The 21714-nt window shown below is 48.7% G+C and overlaps 1 protein-coding gene across 1 annotated transcript in view; it reads right to left on the bottom strand.

Annotated features, from left to right (window-relative positions):
• LOC122372084 (dipeptidase 2-like) overlaps nucleotides 1–21714 on the bottom strand; it is a 156894-nt gene that overhangs the window by 35956 nt on the left and 99224 nt on the right. The gene's annotated exons all lie outside the window — the stretch shown is intronic.

Below are 21714 nucleotides of genomic sequence, written 5' to 3' on the forward strand. Positions count from 1 at the left end.
TGTTTATGCCCTGAGGTCATCTTAGGTCACGAATGGTATCTAACAGTTTTTCGCAAATAACTTTTGATAGAGGCATGCTAGAGCGATGAAAACACCTTAGATGTGTTCAGCTCGACGATACGGATCGACTGATATGCAACATGACCCTTTCCGGTCAGGTCATGACCTTGACCTGAGGTCAAATTTTCAAGTTGACCTTTCAAGGTCAAGTTATAGTTCATTCGATGCGTCTTGACGAGAGGAACGCGATGCCGGTAAAAGTAAGCTCGTACAAGGCTTGGGTCAAAAGTTATTGCAGAAAACTGTTTCCGAAAAAATCGGCTATTTTTGCAGTTTTTGCCCCCTGCAGGCAAAACCGTTGACGTTAGGTCAAATCTGAGAGAATTACTCAGAAAGGGCGTTAATAGGGCTATCGAATGCGTTTTTCTGCGGCGCTGTAGCTCTATTGGTTCCCGAGTTATGCGTTGGCTTCTTGGAAATTTTCGACATTCGACCTGGAAATCGGCGAAATTTTGCCTTCAATGACCTCTGGTGACCTGACCTTTGACCTGACCAAAAAATTGACCGAAGTGATTTCGTCCTTATTTTTGACGCTCTTTCGAACGCCGCCTTCCGCGTATCGCTACGTGGCCCAGGAGCCGAGTTACAAGGGGGGGGGGTGTTCAAACACCCCCCCCAGCAGGGCGTGGAAATCCAGGACCCCCAGCCGGGCGCGGGTTAAGGTGGAAACTTGGTGGAAATCTAGTGGTGGAAGAAACGCTGTCGGTGGAAGATTCGGCCTTTGTTTCACCTCTGTGCTCCGGCGGGTCTGGCCGGGAGAGGCGAGCAAGCGGATGCGTTAGGAATCTAACGAATGTGAGGGCAGCGCGATGGTCTAATGATGGCTGTGCTTTCATGCGCCGTGTAAATTGTAGACTGAGTGCTATGAGCTATCAAAGGATTATCTGGTGTTTCAACAGTGGTCGCTGACCTAAAAATTAAGATGGTTGCTCTTGATACGATTGAATGCTTGGTGATATGATGATTAGCGCAAGAAAAGTATTTAATCGAATTATGACCGGTTATTTTTTGATAAAGCAAAAACTTTTTTCATTTTTTTTTGGCATTAACGGGAAAGCGTTAAGCCATATCTACTGAAAATCTTAACCTGCGCCGGGCCGGGGGGGGGGGGGCGATTTGCGCCCCCCCCCCCCAAGGTTTTTCGCAGATAGCCGAAAAACGGCGGCGTGCAGCGCCACCAAATTTTGCATACCTGTTTTTTCATCTATTGCGCATACTGTGTGCGAATTTTGACCTTATATGACTTAAGGTCAGGTCAACAGGTCGGTTTGAGTGACCTAACGTCACAAAAAGTTTGAACTTGCACCAAAGCTACAACTGTTGACCGATCGATATGAAACTTTCAGGAGTTAGTAAGGGTGACAATATCCACAAAATATATGTCTCGAATTTTTTTATCTATGACCTGAGGTCAGGTCAATCTCACAACCTCCCCATTATAAGTCAATGGGATAAATTTCAACTTCATCTGAATGCCACCCGATCCACACAATATATTCAGGATCATGGTGTTGCAGGTCCCTGGTGGTCATTCTACCGAAAGATGTCACCGGTGACCTTTGGAAGGTGTCGCTAGGTCATCCGAGGTCACCTGAGGTCACCAGCGGGGGTTTTCTGCAATAACTTTTGAGTGAATAGAAATAGAGACTCCGTTCGACGTTTATCATGTTTGTCTGATCAATGCGGATCGAATGATATGCAACATGACCTATTTCAGTCAGGTCATGACCTTGACCTTAGGTCAAATTTTCAACTTGACCTTTCGAGGTCACATGATATAGCTTTCGATGCGCTTTGACAAGCTAAGAACGATGACGTTCGAATCGATCCTTTATCTTGTCTGGATCAAAAGCTATTTAAGAAAAAGTATCAGAAGTAAAAACGTTTTTTATCGCTCTTTCGAACGCCGCCTACCGCTTGTCTCTACGACGCTCAGGAGTCGAGTTAGACGGGGGGGGGGGGCGTAAAACCGCCCCCTCCTAAAACAACCTCCTAAACCAACCCTCCTAAAGATTTCTGCAACCGTTCTACCCTCATCACTCAACTGAATAATTCTCCCCTTTTCAAAAACGGTGCAGTGATACGGCATCTCAAACCTAGAGCGACTACACTCAAGTTCAAGCTAACGGTCTCCACTCTCCAATTCAGATACCTATCGAAACCTTTCCGCGACCCGGTGCTGTGGCTCAATCAGTGGGCCAGCTGGCCGCAGACCATACCCGCAGGGCATGAACCTTTGACCATATTAGGTCAACACGCCGTGGCCCCAGCCCGCTCGCCAGGTCCGCGCTCATTGGCCGACGCGGCAACCGCACAACCTGTCCCCTCCCCTCCGTAGTACTCGCAGCGGCCGGCGGATTCAGCCAAGTTACCGACCTGCCCAGCGTGGGGAGGGCCGGCCGGGAAAGATACATATTTGACCGACTATACATGACTCACGGTCACCTGGGCTTAAACTTAATGGGGGACGCAAAACAGTTGAAAATGTCTTAAAATGGCCAAACATGTGATTCGTTATGCCTGAGGCTAAAAACACTGGAGGGCCGATGACATCAATGTGGTCATCTGGACTACCTAGTCCGTGTTCGAGATAAAACACCCGTTCAAACCCCAAAACGGTCCCATATGGGCGACGGAAATGGCCTTCGTGTCATCCTGCCTTATTCCTATGCAGAAGGCCAGCGTCAAGGAAATGTGGGGTAATATGCGACCAGACGCTGATCAGGTTGCGATTGATACTCCAGAAACAGTATTGGGACGCAGAATGCTTCTCCAAGAAGATCTAAGAGGAGTTTCAGCCTTCTAGCTTAACTCGAACCGCAAGTATGAACACATTTTTGGAGGAGAAAATGGCACCCGGGAGGTCGTAGGCCCATCTTCAAGCAAGACATTGCATCAGTGCACAGGTCAAGCAAAGCTTAAAAGCAGTACCAGGAGACTGTGATAGGCGTCTGTGGCAAGATCACATCCCAAGCAACTCATCGGATCCAAATTTCATAAAAATGTGTTGGGAATATTTAAATCGAGGCTCGTCGAAGCGAAGCGCTGTTCCAGCCTCGAGGAGCTCACGGCGCATGTCAAGTCAGTCTGGGCTAACTGCGTTTGCAGTTTCTTGGTGGTCTCAAACGCTCAAACATGTGAAATGATGTTGGTCCCACTCCTATCCATTGTGGTAGGTGTCAATGTCACCTTAGGGTCAAGTCAGGTCATGGACCTTTTGATGACCTTGGTGCTTTTTCGAGTTTAACACGTTTCTAGGATGGTTTCGTCTAGCTGATTTTAAATTTAGTACCTATTTTACAACAATTTGAACATTTACGAAGAAGCTTTGATGCCTTCGTATCATTGTGTGTTATCATGTTACGTAGCTGCCTTCGTATCATGTTACGTAGCTGCCGGTGGTAGTGGACACCTGCTATACGGACGCCCATAAGTACCCCTACTGGTTGACCTGACCTGACCTGACGAAAAATAAGTGGCCTAAATCCGATGAGAAAACAGGATTTAGGGGTACCCTAGGCTTGGTTCCTTGCATGAGTTGCCCCCCCCCCCAAAAAAAAAAAAAAACGCAAGACTGGATCCGCCAGTGTGCAGGAATATTGTTTCACATTTCTTATTGCAACTAAGTTGCTTATAACTGAAACCTACCTATCAGGCATGTTCTTCTTTCAATGAAATGCCACCATGCCGTGACACGTACGGTGTCTCGTGATGGAGCTTATCGTGTCGCCCAAACACGAGAAATTCCTCGACCCCTCGCCATTGGCCTCCCCACGCGGTCTCCCCAGCTGACGGTGACCGGCGGTGAGTGACAGCGGGTGATGCATGGCTTAGCGCGGTCAGCCGGCGACCCTCTGCGACGGCTGTCCGCGGCGGCGGCGGCGGCGTCTCTTTGTTCCCTTCGGCCCGGTACAGGGGAGCCGACTGGCCGGCCGGGACCCAGGCACACGGTATGCCAGCGAGAAGTTGGAACCGACCCGAGCATCTCAACAGTCAACACCCATGCGTCTGGCTCGGAGCTATCGTACTGCTTCACAGCGAGTCAGTGACCTTGAGTGACCTATAGTCTGACAAAGCTAAGAAAGAGCGAATTTAACCCTCGCCGGCCCAGGGGGGGCCCCCCATAGGGTTTTTTTGCGATAGCTCCGAACACGCTGGCGATAGAGAGCTGAAACAAGTTGTAATGGCATAGTATAATGATGAAGAAGTTTTGAGCTCCCATTACGTCCTTGACTGAAGTACACGGACTGCTGTATTAAACCATAAAATGCTCAGAACTACAGCCCTAGATGAAACACATACAATAACTAAGGAAAGGCATTATTTTTATGCCTATCTATGTACATTGTTAGGTCCTTTACGCATGACAACTATCTGTTCTTTTTATTTCTTAAATCGTTACCATTGCAGTAGGTATATAGAACGGCACTGTTCATGAAAAGTTGACTTTATATTCCTGTTATACAGGCACAGGATACTGTTATAACTATGTAGGTACTGTTCAAATGTAGAATATAACCTTTTTACCACAAAATCTGAGCTACGATCAATGTCAGATAAAAGACAAAACACATTAGTATGTAAAGTTATTACGGAGCGAGCGAAGCGAGCGTAAGTCTTTCCTTAGATTAACGGAAATTTCCGAGTATGAGCGGCCGGCCGGCCGGCCGGCCGGCCGGCCGTGCGGACGCTTTTGCGAGGCTTATATCTCAGCAACCACTTGACCGATTTACATGCGGTAATTTTTGTAGGGTAGCTTCATTCCTTCTACCAAGTATTGGACTATTCCCGATGCATGTGGGTGACCCCTTATGCACGTGCCACGTGCAAAACGAAGAGGTGTCAGTTTTGTAATTGTTGCAATATCTCGGTAACTACTTGGCCGATTGCGCTGAAAGTTGGCATGTAGGTAGGCACCCACTAGGCACTGCATATCCATGTGCCAGAGTTGGGGCGCTGCTGCACGTGCGCACGTGCAGGGGTCGTTTCCAGATCTCGAGAACGGCTCGACCAATTACCCTCAAATTTGGTACACAGTTAGGGGGGCAGGGGGGGGGGGCATACGCAGGGGGTGGGGGGGGGCATCAGGGCCATGGCCCCCCCAAAGCCAAATCAGGGGGGCCATCATATCATTTGGCCCCCCCCCAAACAACCGACGGGCCCCCATGGCCGTATGGGGCCCTGGCCCGTATTCGATTGTCACGAGGCTCGAGAAACCCACGCCAGCTATTAATAGCTCCCATACCAGTCTTTGAGGGTCCTACACTGACCTCTGAGGGCCCTTCAGTGGCGGTCAAGCGTCTACATTGACCGCTGAGGACCCACATTGACCTCTGAGGGCCCTCCACTGGCCTTTGAGGGCCCCTAAACCGGCCTCAGAGGCCCAACCGGCGTCTGAGAGCCTCACACCGGCCTCTGGTGGCCCCATTTCTGTCTCTCGAGTCCCAAGACTAGACTTTAAGTGTCTTTGAGACACTGGATTCTGAAGACCAGATGCCGGCCTCTAAGAGTCCGCATCGGCCTCTGGGGGCCCATCTTGGCCTTTGAGGGCCCTCCGCTGGTCTCTGGTGTCCAACGCCGGCCCATGCCGGCCTTTTAGGGCCCCACACTGACCTCTGAGGGCCCCATGCTTGCCTGTAAGCCTCTGAGGGCCCCCGCACTGGATTCTGAAGACCCGATGCCGGCCTCTAAGAGCCCGCATCGGCCTCTGGGGGCCCATCTTGGCCTTTGAGGGCCCTCCGCTGGTCTCTGGTGTCCAACGCCGGCCCATGCCGGCCTTTTAGGGCCCCACACTGACCTCTGAGGGCCCCATGCTGGCCTGTAAGGACCCACATTAGCCTCTGAGGGCCCCCGCACTGGATTCTGAAGACCCAATGCCGGCCGCTCAGGGCCCGCATCAGCGTCTGAGGGCCCATCTTGGCCTTTGAGGGCCCTTCGCTGGCCTCTGGGGTTCAACGCCGGCCCATGCCGGTCTTTTAGGGCCCCACACTGACCTCTGAGGGCCCCATGCTGGTCTGTAAGGACACACATTAGCCTCTGTGGGCCCCGCACTGTATTCTGAAGACCCGATGCCGGCATCTAAGGGCCCGCATCATCCTCTGAGGGCCCATCTTGGCTTTTGAGGGCCCTCTGCTGGCCTCTGGGGTCCAACGCAGGCCAATGCCAGTCTTTTAGGGTCCCATTCTGACCTTTGAGGGCCCCATGCTGGCCTGTAAGGGCTCACATTAGCCTCTGGGCCCCCCCCCCCCCCCACTGGATTCATAAGACCCGATGCCGGCCGCTAAGGGTCAGCATCGGCTTATGAGGGCCCATCTTGGCCTTTGAGGGCCTTCTGTTGGCCTCTGGGGTCTAACGCCGGCCCATGCCGGTCTTTTAGGGCCCCACACTGACCTCTGAGAGCCCGTGCTGGCCTGTAAGGACCCACCTTAGTCTCTGAGGACCCCGCACGGGCTTCTGAAGACCCGATGCCGGCCGCTCAGGGCCCGCATCGGCGTCTGAGGGCCCATCTTGGCCTTCCTCCGCTGGCCTCTGGGGTCCAACACCGGCCCATGCCGGTCTTATAGGGTCCTATTCTGACCTTTGAGGGCCCCATGCTGGCCTGTAAGGGCTCACATTAGCCCCTGAGGGCCCCCCCACACTGGATTCTGAAGACCCGATGCCGGCCTCTAAGGGCCCGCATCGGTCTCTGAGGGCCCATCTTGGCCTTTGACGGCCCTCTACTGGCCTCTGGGGTCCAACGCTGGCCCATGTCGGTCTTTTAGAGCCCCACGGTAACCTCTGAGGGCTCCATGCTGGCCTGTAAGGACCCACATTAGCCTTTGAGTGCCCAATTCAGTCTCTGATGGTCTCAAACTGCCCTTTGCAGGCCCTGTACTGGTCTCTGAGGGCCCTAAACTGGCCCCTAAGGGCCCAAACCAGCCTCTAAAGGTCCCACACCGGCCTTTGATAGCCCTGTATGTTCTCTGGGGGGGGGGGGGGCTCAAGCCTTACCTTTGGGCGTCACGCACTTGCCTCTGAAGGCCCACATCAGCCTCTGGGGCCCTACCTGGGGCCTTTGAGGCCCTTTGCTGACCCTTGGGTCCAACGCCGGCCTCTGGGGGGTCTGACACCGTACTCTAAGGGCCCCATTGCAGCCTCTAGGCGATAGGTATCGCCGAAGCGCTATCGATGGGCCCATAAGTGTAGGAACCATGGGTGCAGTGGGCGCAGTTGCACCAACAATAATTCTGCAGTGGGTGCAGACAATGTATTCTGCATCCACAGTAATCTGGAACAAAACCCCCTTTTCTCAGCAACACTACTTTCCATGCAGCATGACAAATTTAGGATATTTGGCCCACTATCCATCTTCTGAAGTATTCGCTACTGTAATGGCCTTCGAAACTTACATTTGTGCTCAAGTAAAAAAAAAAAAAAAAAAGATGAAACGGAACACATGTGATTGAACAGTGAACAGATACCGATGACCCACTGTCAAAAGTTTTAGCACAATGATCTTAGAAAATGGCAAAGTTAGCCGCGCCGCCTTTACTTTTGCGGTAGTCCATTCACAGTTGCGTGAATTATTGCTAATATCAATGCTTCAAAATGCACTTATCGGTACCTTTTCGACATGGTACCTCCTCAAAGCTCGCATTTCGCAATGAGCCTCCTCTCGGGTGCCGCTCACTAACCCCCCCCCCCCCCGCTTCACCGGCCATGGCCTGGATTTCTGCACTCGAGCACTACGTCCGTGGGCCCCTTTAAGCTAGCACCGGGCCCCCCGGGTCAGCGCAGGGGCCCCTTTGACAAGTTGCCCCTCCCCCAAACTCCAAGTCTGCGACCGCCCCTGGTCAGTTGAGACCCATTTTGCACGTGCGCACGTGCGGGGTGCCGCTTCCAGATCTCGAGAACGGCTGGGCCGATTGTGCCCAAATTTGGCACATCGCTAGAGACCGGTTAGTAGGGTGCCGTGCACAAGTCAGTTGGAGGTACCCCCTCGCAATTTCGCACGTGCAAGGCCCACCCTCTCGCCCGCTCCGTTAGTCGCCCCAAAAGGCGTTATACTGGTATTTTATAATACCTGATAATAATTCAACGACATCTCGATGTTTGTATTACTGCTTTTTAGCATTTCTACGTAACTTGGCTGAAGAAGGGAGCCGAAGTGCTCTTGAAAGCTTCCATTAAAACAATAAAGCTGGTGTCAAAAGAACGTTTTATGCATATAGCATAAACCATGTCCCAGCTAAACAGCAACATTTACAACTAAAACCACTACCTACTGATTGATGGCGATGGCGTTGACACAGCGATGCTGCAGCGAGCTTGAACCGCTGGAAGACGCCAGTGGATAGGAGGGAGACGATCAACACGAGGGCGCCCATAGGTAGGAGGGTCCCGATCAACATTCAGTAGGAGGGAACCAATGGGAAGGAGGGCGCCAATGGGTAGCAAGTCAGTGCTCAACACGATGATGCCAGAAGGGAGGAGGGCGGCCGCCCAAATTCAAAGGAGGGAGCGATAGGTGGGAAGGGCGCCAGTGGGCAGCAGGGCGGTGACTTTGGGTAATACATCTGTATGTAATAGCTACATTACTTCGGACTGCGGGTACGGCGCATATTTTCAAGTAATAACGTAGTGTAGTCTGCTTACCCTCTAGCTGGAATCTGGACATGACGAGCTAATGCGCATATACCACCCGCAGAGCAAGGCTTTAAGTGACCATCCCACCTTAACATTAGTTTTGAGTTGAGATGGCCAAATTGGGGTCCCTAGCTTGCACTTACCGGTTTGGGTACTCACAGCATCGATAATTGCTTTAATTCGGATATATTTAATTTCAAACTTGCAGTTTTCAGATTCTAAGGGGCTAATGCATTTGAATGCCCCCTTAACCCTCGCCCTGGCAGGGGAGGTTAATGCAACCCCCCTAAGGTTTTTCGAAGATAGCGTAAAAACGGCCGCGCAGCGCCACCAAATTTGGCACAGCCTATGGGGCAACCATTTTACATATGACCTGAAAATTTCAAGTCCGGGTGACCTTGGGTCAGGTCACCAGGTCAGAAAAACTGGTACAAGGTTATGGTCAAATTTCAATTTTCTTTTTGCACCTGTCCAACTCACAGTTTTGGACTGATTTCCTTCAAACTTTCAGGATGTGCTAAGTTCACCGAGTTGTATAACATATAGCTCGTTTTTTAGGTCACTGACCTGAGGTCAGTAAGAGGTCATTACGTCGTAATGTTAAGCCAATGGGAAATACTAAATTCGGAAAATAATGGAGATATCCGCTTCGTTCCATCACTTTTGTGCTTTAAAACCATAATAAGTAACAGCAGGTCACTTGGTGCTTCTTTGTTTGGTGTACTTATCCATGGGTCAGGTCAAATGAGGTCAACTGAGGTCAAATGACGTTTTTGCCAATAACTTGGCACATAATGACGCTAGAGCTTAAAAAAATGGTATCATTGTGTTCCTGGTGATCAGCCGAATCGAATGATATGCGATATGATGCAATTTGGATAACTTGAACTTCATTAGTTAATTAAAGTTTACTTAAAAATTAAAAAAAACTTTAAGTACATTTAAGCAAACAACAAAGTATATCATTCGACACGCCTTGACGTGCTGAGTTCACTGGTGCTTTTCTTTTTTCTATCTTAATTGGTTCAAAAGTTTAAGCGAAAAACTTTTGACCTGTTTTTAGCAAAAATTTTACATTTATACCCCCAAACCCCCCTAAATATTGACCTAGAGCAACCAAATTGGCACAGGGGCGAGAACTCCAGGGGCTCACCTACCTACCAAATTTGGTGTTTCTAGGTGCCATAGGAGCCAATCGCGAGGGGGGGTCGCATCAACCCCCCCCCTGCCAGGCCGTGTTATGAAAAATGCCCTGCCAGGGCTAGGGGTTAACCCTATTCCGGGCGGGCCCTTCAGGTTTTTCTTCTACCATTACCAAACGCCGCAAGACTGAAAGCTCATACTCGGTGACTTTTTCTGAACATTCATTGCGCACATGTTGACAAAAAAAGTTACCGGGTCAGGTCAGGTCAGGTCACCAGAGGCGGTTTGGTGACCTCACCTCAGAAAAGTTTGCAATCACGCCAGAGCTAGAGTTTTTGACGGATCAATTTCTTCTCTTCAGGTTCTAGTTAGGGTACCAGTATGTGCAATTTGTTTATCTCAGAATTTTTATATCTCTGACCTGAGGTCAGGCCAGACTCGTGACTTTTACACTGCAAACCTATGTATGGGAAAATATTGAAACGCCTCCTGCTTCGTGTAAACGAGTCAAAACCACCCAATTCTTTCAATATTATGAAAAATTATCTCATCGGTGATGATCCTGGTGCCGCTAATTGACAGGGGCACCGGGAAAGTTCATCTGAGGTCATGTGACGTCATAAATCGTTTTTCTATCAATAAATCACGACATGATGGTGCTTAAGACTTGTAAGTGGTACCAAACTGCTCGCCTGGTCAAGGCGCGTCGTTTGGTAGCAGCATGACCATACCCCACAGTCTCATTGATGTTGACCTGACCTTGACCTGGGATCAAATTTCAAATTGACCTGTGAAGGTCATCGCATACTTAATTCGCATCGCCTCGACGAGAGCAACAAAAAATGTATTAATTTTATGTCTCTTTGTTTCTTAGTTTAAAAGTTATATAGGTAACTAATTCCAAAACATTTTATCGTTGATGACCTCTGGTGACCTCAATATTGACCTGACCTGAAAATGTTTTATGCAAAAGCTGTAGACCCGCGCGGGGCTGGGGTCTCCAGCCGAACGCGCGGGGCTGGGGGGGGGGGGGTAAATTTTACCCCCCCTGTTATCTCCCGAACTAATGGTCCGATTTGGAAAATTCAAACGCCAATCGAAAGCTCTCATCACGAACTACTAAAAACATGTACTTAATTTTAAGTTTGAGGTCAAGGTCAAGGTCAGGTCAAGGGTACAAATTGCAAGTTTCTACAGTATCGGCCTTGCACCGTAGTTGCCGAAGAATGGAGTCATGGACTGAGACTGATCGCCCAAAACGTGTTCTTAGGCTACCAAGACAATATTAGTTGCATACAATATCATTCAGAGGTCAAGGTCAGGTCAGGTCAGGTCAGGTCACCAAAAAACAAAATATAGAAAAGGGCATGTGCGACACATGTTTTATGGGTCATTTTACTCATAGAATTCAATAGGCACACTCAATAAGTGATATGGACCACCTCTGGATGAATTTCAGGTCGAGGTCAGGTCAAGGTCAGGTCAAGCGAGGTCAAATTTTGAAGTTGGTTGTTAAGGCCTAAAAAGGTGTCTATCTGATGCAGTTTTTCACGGCGAATCGAATGGTGCTATTTTTGTTTCCGTATGAGGTCTAGAACTTCCAAAAAAGTCATTTTTCAAAAAAAATTGTGTGTCGTGACGTCATAAAATTTTGAATAACTCCCACATTTTTGAACCGATTCTTCTAAAATTTGGTATGTAGGTGCACATAGACCACTTCTCTGACATATATTCCGGTTTTTTTTCGATAGACTCAAAATTTTTGATTTTATAATGATTTTCCCAAAAAAATCAGTTTTTTGAAAAAATTAGGCCAAAATCCAAAATTTTCAAAAAACCGAGATAGCCATTTGATAGACAAAGTAAAATTACGTATAACCTTTTTTGTTACGTCTTGATTCCTTTAAAAATGAAGATGTTAGCGGCGTTTGAACTTTTGCCGTTTTTGAGGCGAAAATGGCGAACATGACGTCACTAAAACGTTTATTTCTCAAAAATTTTCCGACGGATTTCGCTCAAATTTTCAGGGAAGGTGTCAAATTGATGTAAGAAAAGGTACTGAAAGTTTGGCGGCGCTGTGCGCCGCCGTTTTTGAGATATCGCAAAAATTCGCGAGGGGGGGGTAAAATTTACCCCCCAGCCCCGCGCGGGTTAAACGACCTATCAAACGCCGTTTGCCGTTTGTCGCTGCGATGTGTTGTTTTTTTAGATCTGAAGGGGGCCGAAAAGGCCCCCCCCCCGCCCAGAATCGAACCTTTCAGAGCCCGCCCGGAATAGGGTTAAATTTGTGACGTCAGCGGAGATCTACCGATTTTTAAATCTCAATACTAAACCATCGTTAACACGTGATGGTATATGCTGCTTTCCGCGCAACGTCTGCCGCACTAAAAGGATGTCATATAATTGCTTCCAAATGAAGTCGCTAGGAACAACGGAGATCCCAAAAAGTAAACAAAATTAAAAGTATATTATCTTGAAAACCAGTGAATACTAATTGGTAAATATTCATTTTTGATCTTTCTGAACCCGAGGATATCGCTTTTATGGCAATACATTAGCCTTTTCAAAGATGGGAGGGTCCCTTTAACCCGCGCCGTGCTGGGGGGGGGGCGTTTTTACGCCCCCCCTCAGGTTTTTCGCGAATATCTCAAAAACGGCGGCGCGCAGCGCCGCCGTTTTTGGTACACGTGTTCCTACATCATTTCCGCACATGTTGTGAAAATTTCAGACCTAGGCCGTTCAAGGTCAGGTCACCAGGTCACGTCAAGTGACCTTACCTCAGAAAAAGTTCAAAGGCTCGCTATAGCTACACCGACTGAACGATCACTTTGAAACTTTCAGCGATTGATATGAGTAACAGTATGTATAAAATGTATATCTCGGATTTTTGATATCTGTGACCTAAGGTCAGGTCAATTTTGCGACCTCTCCATTATAAGTCAATGGGAGAAAATTGAAATGCGCCTCTTTTGGACGAATATCGTTCAAAACGCTCTCAAACATCGGTTCATAGGTAAACATGACACACTGAATAGGAAAAATGCACCTGTGACCCCTCTGTGTGCCCCTGAGGTCATCTCAGGTCATGAACGGTCGCCAGCAGTTTTTTGGCTATAACTTTTGATAGAGACGTGCTAGAGCGGTGAAAACACGTCAGATGTGTTCAGCTCGACGATACGGATCGACTGATATGCAACATGACCCTTTTCGGTCAGGTCATGACCTTGACCTGAGGTCAAATTTTCAAAATGACCTTTCAAGGTCAACGAATAGTTCATTCAACGCGTCTCGACGAGAGGAACACGATGCTGGCAAAAGTAATGTCATGGCGCTTATGAGTCAAAAGTTATTGACGAAAAAACGTTTTTCGTAAAAACAGCTATTTTTGGAGTTTTTGCCCTCTGGAGGCTAAACCGTTGACCTGAGGTCAAATCTGAGAACATTACTCAGAAAGGTCTGTAAAAGGGCTATCGAATGCGCTTTTCTGCGACGCTGTAGCTCTATCGGTTCCCGAGATAGCCGTTGGCAGTTTCCAAAATGTTGAAATAGTCAACATTTTACCTTTGGTGACCTCTGGTGACCTGACCTTTGACCTGACCCAAAAAATGACCGAAGTGTTTTCGTCTTTATTTTTGACGCTCTTTCGATTGCCGCTTACCGCGTGTCGCTACGTGGCCCAGGAGCCGAGTTAGACGGGGGGGCGTGAAAACGCCCCCCCCCCAGCACTCGGCGGAAAGTTCAGGCCACCAGCACGGCGCGGGTTAATTCGTCAGCTCCGGGAATAATTATTTTCAGTTCAAACTGAACAGGAACCCGGAGAAGTAGTCCGGAGCCAGTGTCAAAGCACCGCTACCACGACTTCCAATTCCTGCGGTGACCAATGGATACATCGCTTCGAGGCATACTTACGGTCCCCAAGGCTGACAAAAGCTTGGAAACTAATGCGTCCAAACTTACAAGCTATAACGTGTCACATCGGCTGCGTGGGTCAGCGCTCCACGGGACAGAGCCGTCACCCTTCCTCGTCACACCTTGCGAAGGGGAACCGGTCCCCATCCAGCCCCCTCCCCTCCTTCCCACGCCGAACCTCGACGGCGCTACAGGTGGTCAGGGATTAGCTGTACCCGCTACCCATCCTTCCCGGCTCCCAGGGATGATCAAGAAGCGGCGAGAGACTGCACGGCTCCAAGAAGGAATGACGAAACAGACGAAGCATAAACTAATATACATAGAACGCAGTACAAGGGACTATGCTCGAATACATTACGGGCTGAGGACAACTTGAGTATCCTGAGTCCAGGGAAACGACGGAACAGAGCAATCAGGATTCCTAGATCCACTGAGATCATGCATACCTTTCGTGATTCGGAGTTCGGACCCATGCACATTGCACGCGTCTGCATCCGAGTGGGAGTGCCTTATCTGTGATTTCGATTCCATTCCTGATGGATATCAAAGCATGCTGAATCTAAAATCTATAATCTATGATACCTTTGAATCGATTCATGGGCCACCGTAATTAGCTACACTCAGCTTAAGAAAACTTTAAGAGATGTTTCATCAAGACCCTACGCTGGAGACACTCTGAAGGGTACCTACATGCATGCACATTGTAATTCAGGGTTTTTGGAGTTGTGGTAGTGCTGTTCCGAATCCGACTTCGACTCCGACTCCGGGCTCCTGACCAGTGGCGGCGGATTCGATTTTGGCGTGGGGGGGGGGGCAAGATCCCAGTCGAGATGATGTCAAAGGCGGATCCAGAAAGGCGTTTTCGACGCTGTAGGGGACATACCCCCCCCCCCAGTGTCCAAAATCCAAAAACTCCTCGGATTTCGATTCCTTGCTGCTGAACAGTATGAAGCAATAGTTTTATTATTAGGAAACATAAGGTACTTATTGTCTATTTCGGGCGATGCAAGGGGAGGGGGAGATAATATTTGCTTTATATGCCCGCTCCCTGGATCTGCCAGTGGACGATAGGTATAACAATTTTCGTATTGCTGTGTTAGAAAAAGCTCCAATGGGAAAAATTGTGCCATAGCCCATAACCCGATCGCAAATCAGATTTGAAGAATGGTGCCGAACCTTTTGAAGTAGGCGAGCGCTATTCTTCAATGAGGCAACTCGTTACCATTTCCTCTGTTCATTTTACGTTCGATTTCCGTTTAACCTTTCTTTAAAAAGTATTTCTGATACAGATATCAACTGAAACTAGCTAACAGCGGGAGGAGACCGCTCAAACATTCAGAGACAGTCGGTCGCATCTAAACCTATCGGGACAGGAATCCGCCAGAAACCCACCCCAAGGCAGTAGTTCGCCAACTAAGCTCACCGAGACGGGCTGTCTCGATGGGTTTATCCTACAGTAAGCCCACAGCAAGGCTTAACTAAGGCCCAAACGCTCGTCAAGCTGGGAACGGAGGGCTGAGGTGAGGGAGTCGAGCAGCGGACTAGGGTGAAGGAATTCGGTGGACTGGAACGAGAATCCAGAAGCTCGGGGGGGGGGGGGTCTTTATTAGGGCTTTAGGGTGCGCTGACTGCGGTAAGGTCCAAATTATCACACCAAATTTTGCCACGACATCTACCGGTTCAGGCACTCGAGAATCAGCGGCCAGTGATATCTGCAAAGACGAAGCATTTCCAACCCAGCTTCAGCCTGGTGTCAGGGCGCCTCAGGTGGCTTTAATTACAGTTGCACATACCAAACGACCTCAGTGCAGCCAGTCTGTCGCCGAAACCATTCGGAACAGACTTCAACGAAAAGTGAGACAAGGTTATTGATATCGTTAAGTGCCACTATAGACTTGGACCCCGTTGGCTTGACCCACTGGAAGGTGGTAGTTATCGGACGCTACGGAGCATACTCATTTTTTCAAAATGCCTTAGATTTTGCTTTCGTGTTCGATGCTCTATATTCTTTAGCCAGAGGGGGGCCCACTAATGATCAGTGCCCTAACCCTCAAAAGTTTCCAACGTTATTTTTTACGTATTTAATAGTGAATACTGAAATAAAGCGGATACTGAACCATGAACATCCAGTTTTTACACTGGCCCCACACAAGTCTCCGAATGCCCAAAGAAGATCTCTGATGACTGGCCTCTGGGTGTCATACCGTGCATTGGTCAATGTGGTCAATGAGTACGACCTCGGCGTTTACCATGTTACTTGCATTGGAAACTGTTGCGCTCGAAAAAAAAAATCAGGGGAGTGGCTGAAGGCCGCCCCACACTGGAACTCGCATGCGGGTTGCGGGTTTGCGGGTTTTGAGTTTGCGGGCATAATACTAATTCATAGAGTGATTAGACCGCTCCCTTATGGTAGCTTTATGAATGCAGTGAAGCCGGTGCACCTTCAGAAACTTACATATAGTCGCAATACCAGCGCAACGAACCGAAATTCGACTCCAACGAAAAACCCGCAAGCCTCGCAGAACTCGCAGACCTCGCAGCGAGGAAAATCGAAAGTTGACTCACAATCAACTTTTGGAATGCGATGCAAGGTCGCTCGCAAGCTAAAAACATGCAGACTCGCCTGTTAGATGGTAGTGTGGGTCACTCAGCTTTGATTTATTATTTGATTTTGAAGAAACCCGAAAACTCAAAAACTCGCAACCCGCATGCGAGTTCCAGTGTGGGGCGGCCTTTATTACGAGCGCTCATTGCAGTCCTAAACTACCCGCAAGCGAATGGCTAGCCCTTCCGTCTCCGCTCGCTTGCGATTTGGCATTCATGTAGGTACAAAATAGCGGCAAACGACCATTGAGGGTGTGAGTTGCGTCTCTTGCACACTTAAAATATCTCTAAATCGAATCTGAAAAGACAAAAAATGCTATAAAGCGGAAATGGTTAGCATTTAGGTACACATATTCAAAAGGCACCGTTGGACAAACTGGAGGAGCGCATAGCTGCAATATCAGGCTATGGAAATGTTCCTCATGTTTAGGGCACGAATTATGGAGGGGCAAGAATATACATACGTTTGTCCCTCCTCCCGAAGTTTCTTAGGGAACGATGCCTCCTCTGCCGCTCCGTGTCCGTCGCCCCTGTAAGCGGTCACTGAAGGCCTGGGTTTCCGCTGCGTCACGTTGACGCTTATAATGCCTCCAAAACTAGGTTGAAGAGAGGAAAAGTTCAATTGAACGCGAACACTTGTCATGAAAGGCAACGCGTATAATAAAGTATATGGGCATCTGGTAACATCTTCAGATGATCGAACAGAATAATCAGGTATATGTTTCTTGTCTAAGTTTTGTCACAAATTATGGGGGGGGGGGCAAAAAGATACTTTTGCCCCCCCACGAGTTTGCCAGGGGGGCAGCTGCCCCCCTGCCCCCCGAATCCGCCGCCCCTGCTCCTGACCGACTCCGACTCCGACTCCGGCTCCGACTCCTACTCCGGGTCTGATACAAAGGGCAATAGTGGCCGCCAAAATTCCACGTGTTAGATAACGTCCAAGGGGAGGTCGCTCCCACATTCCGCTTTCGTTCATGCGGTCACTATTTCTCCCATGTGGACGCAGCTGAATCCACAAGAGACCAGCGGCCAGCGGCCAGCTTGAAAACCCGCCGAGAAGCACGAGTGTGGCCGTATCATGACCACAAGCATCGCCATCATGTCGGTCTGTGTTTGTGATAGGCACTTTTCGGAGCGATAAAAGAAGAAAGTAAATACACAGTTGTCATTAGCCGTTTTCACGACGGGCTATCAGGCGAATGCGCCTTTTTGACCAAATCTGCACCTAATCTCTTTTACAGCAAATATCTTCATTTTATGAATTTATTTCAGTGTTTTAATCGATGATGCTCTCTGATAATATGACAAAGCAGGCATATAAGCAATTAGTGCAACCCTAGCTGATAGCTGCTAAGAGACACAATGAGCCTAATTTGACCAAATCTGCACCTAATCTCTACCAGATGTGCCCCAATTGTGTACCAGATGGCCGTCGTGAAAACGGCTATTAACCCTCGCCCGGCGAGGGGGGTTGATGCAACCCCCCTAAGGTTTTTCGCAAATACCGTAAAAACGGCGGCGCGTAGCGGCGCCAAATTTTGCATACCCTCTGGGGCAACCTTTTCGTACCTTTCCTGAAAATTTGAAGTCCCAGTATTTTCAGGTTAGGTCACCAGGTCACAAAACCGGTACAAGGTCAGGGGAAAATTGGACTAGCTTAGCGGTAACTGAATTCCAGAGTTCACTTAAATTTGTAATATAGTATATCATTCGATGTACACGGACGTCCTGAGTTCACTGGTGCTTTTATTTTTGCTCTATCTTTACTAGGTAAAAAGTTATAAGCGAAAAACGTTTGGCATGTTTTAGTAAAGTTTTTGCATTCATACCCCTCAAATACCCTCTAAATATTGACTAAGAGTCACCAAACTTTCACAGGGGCGAGATCTCCTATTGACCCACCTACCCTGTAAATTTGGCGTTTCTAAGTGCCATAGGAGCCAATCGCGAGGGGGTTCATTGACCTGACCTGGAAGTTCAACCAATGACCTAGGACCTCAAAATTGGGTATCATCGGCTTTGTCTCGTGACGGGCAGCATGCTCGTTTTTTTCGCGAAGCATTAGCTCGATCAGGGGCCAAACGGAAAGGGGGGTCCAACCGACCCCCCCCCCCCTGCACGTTAGAAGCTGGCAAACGCCGCATACATGCGAGGGTTAAAGTCCTTTAAGCTGCTGCTATACACCATACTAGTGATGTCAATTAAGGAAAATCGTGATACCGATACCAAAGCAAATACAAGCATAAGCCATGGGAAAATACCGAAACCAAACAAACTCGGGAAAATCAGGTAAGTACCAACTTTTTACCAAACTCACAGCCTTTTCATATAAGCGACGATTCAAAACAAAATCCTAAGGTGGGGGGGGGGCACCTATAGACATCGCCTTGGTACATCGCTAGAGACCGGTTAGTAGGGCACTGACTACCGTCAACCGTGCACAAGTCAGTTGGAAGTAACATCCCCCTCGCAATTACGCAAATGCAAGGGCCACCCCCTCGCTGGCTCGTCTGTCGCCCCCCCCCCCCCCAAGGTGTCTTACTGGCATTAACACTAAATACCAGTCTGAAGAGTGACCATTAGTGCGTAGGTATGCATATCATTAGAATCAGCACTGCTTTTGAAATCCAGCAATAACAAAAACAAGTCGATCCCTTGCAAATTCTCAAACCCTGGGCCTGATAATTCCTTTAAAATCCGCGAGTAGCTGGGGAGGGGGGCGTAGGTACATCCCCACTTTTTCGCCGCGCTATCGCTAAAAATACGGCGCGCCGCAGCCGCACCAAATTTTGGTTACCTCTAGGGAATCGATTGAAGTTTATTGTTTCGTATATCGTTGAGAGCTTCTGCGAGGAGCATGATAAATGTAGGAAGTATCATCGTCGTGTTCTTTCGTTTGCCCTCTCGTGCGTTTCGCTGCGTCTATAGGTTCTCGAGTTATCGACTGGGGGCGTTTACCCCCCCCCCCCCCCCAGCAAATGGCGGGTGGCGAAATACCCCCACCAACTGCCGGGTGCTTAGTTACGAAGCAATTGTAGACTTTCGTCAACAAACCCTCCAGTAACTAGCAAGACTCCAATAAAAAAAAAACGCGAGCTGATGCTTCACCGCGTGTTTAGCCTGAGATGAGCACGGAGTCGGGACGCGGCTACCCTCCTGCCCTCCCTTTCCCACCCGATCGTCGCCAGCGCGGCATTCCGGAAAGGATTAGCCATATCCATCCCCGATCTACGATCAAAAAGCACCGAGAGACTGCATGGCTACAAGTCGGAATATAAAACAGAGGCAAGGCTAGTAGCTTGCACTCCGTCATGTGCCTTCAATGACCTGAAACTCCTTCAATTGCAAGAATGATAGTAGTGAGCAGAATCAGATACTACTTGTTGCGAGCGAGGGACCGAAGCGGTCTTTTCAATATTACGGACAAATCTCGGTAGGAGCGGCCCGGCTCGGACCGGCCCGGCCTGTAACACTTTAAACCCTCGTCCTGTTGGGGGGGAGCTATTTTTGTCCCCTCCAGTCTTTTCGCAATATCATTAAAACTGCTGCGCCGATCGTCGCGAAACTTTCACTACCCTCTCGTACATTCCTTTTACACATTGTGTTCAGAAATTGTTCAATTGCCTATGATAGGTTGGCCAGAAATGACGTCAGAGTGACATCATTTTCATCGATTTAAAAGGCTAATATCTCAGCAACCGCTGCACAGTGTGGCCGAGCACCAATTTAGCGCGAATTTAATCCCAGCGCCGCTCAGATCCACTGAAAATGGCTCCCTGGTTCCAAAATTGACACCCTTATGTGAGACCTTTTGCGATACATTGTAAATGCTTGCTGGCACACAGCGACGTAATTTCGCAGAAAAAGTGAGGGGAACTAGGTCACGACGGGTGATGTATTTACCAGGGCCGGGCAGTCGATTGATCTTCGGGTACTCTGACTTCGACTCCGACTCAAGCTTCCAAAAATCAATTTCGACTCCGACTCCGGGCTGAACTGTCGATAGACTCTGACTCCGATTCCGCAGCCATGACAAGTCTGCGGAGTCGATGAATTTTGGTGACTCCGACCCCGAGTCTGGCTCCGGATTCCAAAATCGATTTTATTTCGACTCTAACTCCGGTCAGAACTTCCACCAGATATGGACTCAGACTCCGCAATCCTGGTATTTACCAGCAAGTAAGAGGCATAAAATTAAAGAACAAGTGCGTGGTGCTTCGTTCCCATTACTATTCCGCCAAAGGTCTGGTGCGACCCAGTTTCATCCAACGATACAAGGCTGCTATAAGGTCAAGGTCACATGAGAGTTTCCTTGCTAAAAGTTTTTTCACTGATTCAAGTCGGCCAAATGATGAAGACATTCTTGCCATGTTAAGGCTCTAAATAAATGCTTACAGCAAACTGGATGCCAGATTCGTGATCAGCGGTTACGAATCGTATATATAAGCTACCATTCATGTGTCTAGGCAAAAAGAAGGTCATTCGAGGTCACATGAGGTCAACATAAAACTTGAACTTTTCCATGCAAAATGTATGTCATTCGACGCGTCTTGACAAGACGAATGCGATAGTACCACTACTGTAGCTCTCGGACCATTTTTTTTTAGTTATTTGCGAAACACCAAAACCTCAGCTCAGGGTCGTTGACCTGACCTCTGATCTCAGGTCACCAAAACTATTTTCATACTTTTTTACCAGGGGTGCGGAGCCGGAGACGCCGGAGCCGGCATATTTTGCCCGGAGCCGGAGCCGGAGCCGGAGCCGTCGAAAAAGGGGGCGACTCCGGCTCCTTTTTTTGAAGAGGAAAAATTATTGACCTAGTTCGGTTTGACAGTTCAAGGCAGTAAAACATGCGGTAGTCAAAATATGAAAATAGCCTTGTTATGCAAATACAGAAGCAGCGCGCACCAAACCCATCATCTTGTTTCTTCCACCCGTATTTAATTGCATAGGGGATGTACTTACTATTGGAGCCGGAGCCGGAGCCGGAGCAGCCGGAGCCGGACCATTTTACTCGGAGCCGAAGCCGGAGCCGGAGTCGCCATCGCATTTCACCCGGAGCCGGAGCCGGAGCCGATTTTTTTCTCTGGAGCCGGAGCCGTCTGAAATTTTCACGGCTCCGCATCCCTGCTTTTTACCCACATCAAACGCCACGCAACCGCTTCTGTTATTTGTCACAATCGTTTTGTCATAATTGTTTCATAATCGTTTTGTTCCATGATATATTATTTGGGCATTTTGGGTAGGGTGAGTCAGGTGACGTCAGGTATGGTCGATCATCAGGCTATTCTTATTTCGTCTTTACCAACACTGATAGCATCAGCCCGTGCCGCTGGTCACTACAGCGAAACTTGAGCAGCACACCCAGCGCCA

Source organism: Amphibalanus amphitrite, unplaced genomic scaffold (genome assembly GCF_019059575.1).
Source record: "Amphibalanus amphitrite isolate SeventyFive unplaced genomic scaffold, NRLGWU_Aamphi_draft 001313F_arrow, whole genome shotgun sequence".
NCBI lineage: Eukaryota > Metazoa > Arthropoda > Thecostraca > Balanomorpha > Balanidae > Amphibalanus > Amphibalanus amphitrite.